Source organism: Opisthorchis viverrini (genome assembly GCF_000715545.1).
Source record: "Opisthorchis viverrini unplaced genomic scaffold opera_v5_608, whole genome shotgun sequence".
Classification (NCBI taxonomy): Eukaryota; Metazoa; Platyhelminthes; class Trematoda; order Opisthorchiida; family Opisthorchiidae; genus Opisthorchis; species Opisthorchis viverrini.
The window spans coordinates 29,430-35,108 of record NW_008752273.1 but is presented as its reverse complement, the minus strand read 5'-3'; positions in this window follow the sequence as shown (position 1 = coordinate 35,108).

Here is a 5,679-nt window from a genome sequence, read left to right as displayed (position 1 = left end):
TTACTCCCGCTTAGTAGGCTCGACCTGTGAATGGCTGCTGTTGAGGAACACTAACTCCAGTAGGGAAGGGGACAGATTGGGTTCCTGAGGAATCAAAATAGTTGGACTCGTCGAATGGGGTTGAATCAAATGGAGGAGCAGATTGCTCCATTGGAGTTATGTCTTCCGTATCAGGATCATCCTGTTGGAAATCATGGAAAAGTTTATCCATCAACAAAGGTCGTACGCTAATAAATCGTCAAAGGGCCAGATTCTGAAAGTTAAGCTATACAGATTGAGACAGGACTTATTTAGCTGATATCCATTGGATCCAACAGCGATTATTTGCGGTGTGAGACGGATCCATGGCAAGGGACTGACAAAGCTTCGTGAGGATGATTTATCTTTCCCAGCGCTCAGACCGAAATAGTGTATACTCGAGGTCCAAAACATCGGTCCAGCGTAAAAAGCTAAAGAAGCCTTCATGGGTGTTCGTATCCTATAACTAAAACTTGCAAGCTCCGATGCACCGGTTAACAAAGTTTTCTTGAATTACCCCATTTTTCGTGACACTACATCAGTCTACGTGCCCCAAACACCAAACGGCAAATTGCTCACGTCTACATCAGCAATTATGTTACAAAAATCGTCTGAAGAGTGTGAAAAGCTGCACAAATAGAGAAAAGGAAAAGCGAACGAGCAGAAAAAGTCCCACCAACATTAGAAAGCATGAAATTACCATAATCAGACCACTGTCGACTAGTGGTGGCTATATCTACGTTGTCCGCTCTATTCTATGTTACTTCCCATGCCCCCTGGTTTCACTCCATGGGCTCCAGGCATCATTATCATCACTATCAGCTGTAAGAACCGAGTACTTGTCACACATTGGTTGTAGCTGTCACAGTTTCGTCCACCGATGGTTTGGGGAGGTGGGGTAGGTAGTTGCTCATTGGAGGCGGGAATTAATAAAGTTGGTGAGTAAATACAAGGCTGTCAGCGAATTTTTGAGTAGGGGGTGGGTGGAGAGGGACCTATGTATTGCATGCATGAGCGCCATTGAGGGCATGACCGGGTTATGTGTGACAATGTCTCTAACAATAGATGTGGCCCGTCTCGGGGTCCCCTCCCAAGGGGACTAGCAATGACCAGCGCAGCTGAGTTTTCTGGTGATGGCATTCACACTTCATTTCCAAGTCATTGGCTGACCTTCCCTGGCTCATTTCCACTCCTCACGTGGTTCTGCAAAAAGAATCGTTTTGAGGAAGTCGGTTGACTGACCATATTGAATAAAGAGGAGCGGCGCCTCGACGGGTGGGCCGAATAGTTCGAACAAGTTATCTTGACCACCAGCTGCCACTCCTCCGGAGCTCACATTTGACGGAGAACCTTAAACAGTGAACGTAGAACCCCTAGGGCCTCGGTGGTTTATGACTGCATATGTGCACTCAAGCACCACCGAGCTTCTGGTCCGGATGACCTCCCACGCGCATTCTTCAAAGACGGGTAAGATCCTCAGTCAACGCTTGTCTGGTCTGTTGGCCTGTATCTGAAAAAAAAAGACTGTCCTAGACAAGTGGGGAGATTCCTGCCGCATTTCTCGCAATGTATGCAGTCAAGTGCAGGAGTCGAAAAGACCCATTCTGGAAGACTAAGTGAACCAACAACATCCAAACTCTTCGCAGTCCGTTTCACGCCATCCTTGAGGAGGCACCCTAAAGCTGCTTCATCCTTATTGGGAATTGTCAGCAGCGCGCATTTCGTGGAACTCCGGGAAGTCGCAAACTACTGGCCGGTTCGAGATTTCCTGGGATTTCGTGAGATGCGCTCTGCTGACGATTCTTGGTTTTTCACCACAGGTTGGTTTAACTTACAGAACGAGATCTCTATTAGAAACAATTGGTAGCAAATCCAGCAACATCAATGTTGACACATGTTTCACTGCCGTACTACTACGAAGTTTATCTAATTATATTTAGAGCCTCAGAATGAAGAGTGGATGAGGGAGGGAAGGGACCTGGTGATGGATGGCCTGTCACAAGCATGCCGAGCTGCTACACCTCCAAGCTCTCGATCAGACCATCTAGGAAGGAAGTGGAAGCACGAACGCCACGGACATCGATCAGTTGACGTTTCTTGCAATATCTCTTGACAAGCACAGGCGGGGTCAGAGGGACCCCATCCTGGAAGTTGTACCGAACTAACATCATAACCTCCTTCACACCCTTCTGCTAAGAAATGCGTCACCCATCTCCCGGTTTCCGCAATTTTGGAGGCACAGAGAATAATACTCGTCTCAGTAGACGATGTTTCGGCATGCGTAGCACATGGCTCAACCAACACCATTGATGATTCCGACCGCTTTCCGCGATTGAGGTACCTGCTGCACAAAAATCCCCGTTTTCCGATCAGCTCGTTACTCATCCGTTGACGTCATCCAAAATTAGTAACGCCTCTGAGGTACCGGTGGTCAAAAAATTGAAGAAGGTCATACGCCCAAAAGTATATGAGTAGAGGGACCAGATTACGTTCACAAACCCTGGAGCACACCCCATGGAGCAAATTCGGTCAACAGCGCTGACTGACCGACAAAATCGAACGCACCCTTGAAGTCAAGAAATGCCGAGATTGTGGGTCGACGTACATGTGGTATTGCTCTAACGCCTGACAGAGTGTGAAGACGTGATCGGCGCAGCTTGTACCCGGTCAAAATTCCACTTGATTCTCACGAGTCAGCGTTTCGTGTGCCGCCGTAAGACGACGAGGAATCAGTGACGCCGGAAGCCTCGTTAAAACAGAAGTCAAACTGTGGTTACCACATTCATCCAGAGTACACTTTGCAGATAGGCACTGTTACTAATTCATCCTAGTTGTATAAGACGGTCTTTTTCTCCCAGATAGACAGAAATAAGTTAGACAGGCACTGACCGAGTAATTCACCACCACCCTTGATTTCTGGATCCACCAGCTTCTGGATGGTTAAACCAGATGTGCGCGTTTTCCGTAAACCTGAAAAGCGCAATGAAAAGCAGCATAGCACAAGTGCAAGGTTGGAGTCCACGCTGCTGTTCCAGAAGGAGAAGCAAGCCGTGTTCGACCCTCGCCACCGATAAACAACGGCGATGTGGTCTACTTGGATTCGAGGCTGGTTCGTTGGTGGGCTCCAAGTAGTCAAGCGACTTCTACTCTTCCGAAAATTGGTGCTGCGAGGAAACAGTCTGTGGTCGGTACACAGCTGGAGCGGACGATCTCCGCTGTCCGTGCGTCTCGTGTCCACTCCAAGACGACAACACAACGGGGCCTCAGCAGCGCTTAGTCTACATAAGTCGGCGTTCATTCCAGCACTAAACACAACTATGTCTGAGCTTTTAGCTCGTTGTAAAAGAGCATCGGTGTTGAACACTGATGTCATGCTGTCGATGATGATTATGATGACCTAGAAATTCTCAAGAAGAGGGCGAGATGGCACATTGGTTAGGACGCGAATTTATTGACCGGAAGGTCCGTGATTCGAATCTGACCTCTGCGTCTCGACTTCTCCCGTCTAAGATTGGGCAACCTGGCAGTATCCCAGCCCTCGTGCTTCTTTCGGGTGGCATGGCAGCTAGCCACCGAAAGAGTGATACAGCTGAAAGATTTTTTCGTAGAAACTCTCTGGCCGATTCAGAGCTACGTGCCGATGGGGCGTAGGGAGACACAATAAACAGGTTGCGATGGACCTTACTTTCTCGAGATTCTCTCAGAGGCGAACCACGCAGAGAAAACTATAAACCGGTATCCAATGGAGTAGTCACGCTTCCGCTCGGTTACCCAATACAATACTCACCCCAACACATCCACCTGCTGTAGCCTCTGCATCACCAGAGGTTCGCAGACGGAACCTGGTAGTCAGTTTAATTACAGTACTTGCGTCCTGTATCTTTGTTTCTGACAGACAGCATACATCAATGCAGAGGCAATCCAGCATGCGAGCAAGAGCCATCCGTTGTGCTGCTTGTTTCAGCGAGCAAACACTAAAGGCGGCTAATTAGTTAAGCTAAGGGTTTTCAAACAAACTTCAAAGAGTTTGGGGTTGATATCGAAGTCGGAGGTAGAGAAGCTGCAGCTGAGTGTGATGCACGGTGAACAATGCGGTCAGTCCTAATGCTGGGACTGGATTCAAACTTGGAGGTAAAACTTTAAAGTGTAAGAAGGGAGGCGTCAGCAGTGGGCTGCTTTCGCTTAAGCGCCCCTGGTGTGTATAGCAAGTAAAGCGACCCAGCCAGTGACACTCCGCGGCGGCCGACGTGGTATGAGGGTAATGTTAGTTGTAAGTACGCTAACCTGGATATTGCCAGGGTGCCCACTTCTGGACGGGAGGACGATTAGGTTACGCGACCAAAGCCTTTTGCTCAACAGGCTGACCACAATGTAGTGATGTTTACCGAAAAATGCAATTGCGTTACTGTTTTTTATGGAACACGTCGCCACACATGTCCACGTAATTATTGAAAGACCTCCTGAACGACCTAGTGCACTCTGGACAGATCATGCTCTGCAGATATCAACAGAACTACCACACGAAGCCGTGTGAGAAGCCTCTGAATCGAACGATTGTTGATAAGTACATGATACTTAGTTACGAGCATGGCTAAGGTCGTTTACTTGGAATTTTCCAAAGGGCAGCATGCTACAATCAGTAAGCGTTTGTCCTTCGAATTGTCTTGCTCTCTGTTTTGTATATGTATAGGCCGACACTCTCTCACTCTCATCGCACTTCTCTATTTCTGTTCATTTTTTCCGTGGTAGGCGACTTAAAGGCAACGGAATAAATACACGCAATAACAGATCAGTGCCGAAAGTAATTACTGTGATGAGAGAGACAAGTGAAAGTGGGCCCAATAACCTTTTATGATACTGTAGTCTGTGGTCTTCGTGCACATTGGCAGCAATAACTGTTGTGCAGACGTTGAAGCACCCAGTCTGACGACAACCTGTTGTACTTTGGCTACCTCCGAGATGCAAGCAGAAAATTTGGATGTCATGAACGCCACAAGTTTACTTTTTTCTGCATTCAATATGGTCGCAAACCGGGTAATATTTTTTGTAAACTGAACATCCTCTCAGTTTTGTAGTGGGCTGTGTGTACACCAGGGACTATTCATATAATCACTCTTGTTGCCATTCAATTCGTGTTGCCTACAGTCCAACCTCACTTCAAATCCTCGGTTTTCTGCTTCAACGACGGAATTTGAAGCTTTCTTCGGATTACAACAGTCCCGCTGAATCCATCGAACCAAACATTCTTATAGAGCAAATGGAGTTGGGGTGTGATGTATCGAGACAATAGCCGTCATCTTAAACAGTAACTGGGTTTCACCCTAGACAGTAAGCAAAAACAGCACAAAACACGTAGGTGAAATCATAGGCTTAGTGTATCATGCCGCCAAATTAAGGAATATCTTGTGACTCTTGTTAACATTCTATGTGGAAATTGAATATCACGGAAGATGAGCAGTATGAAACTGCCTTGTCAGCCATACTACATTTCAACTCCCAAAGTATGTTCTGAAGTTCACGGCACAAAAAACACGTAAGCGAAACGGATCCGGGAGAATAGTCGGAAGACTGACAAACCACCGACTTCTTACTGTAAGTGCTCCGGGAACAAACTACCTTGTGATATATATATATATATATATATACATAATAAAAACAGTT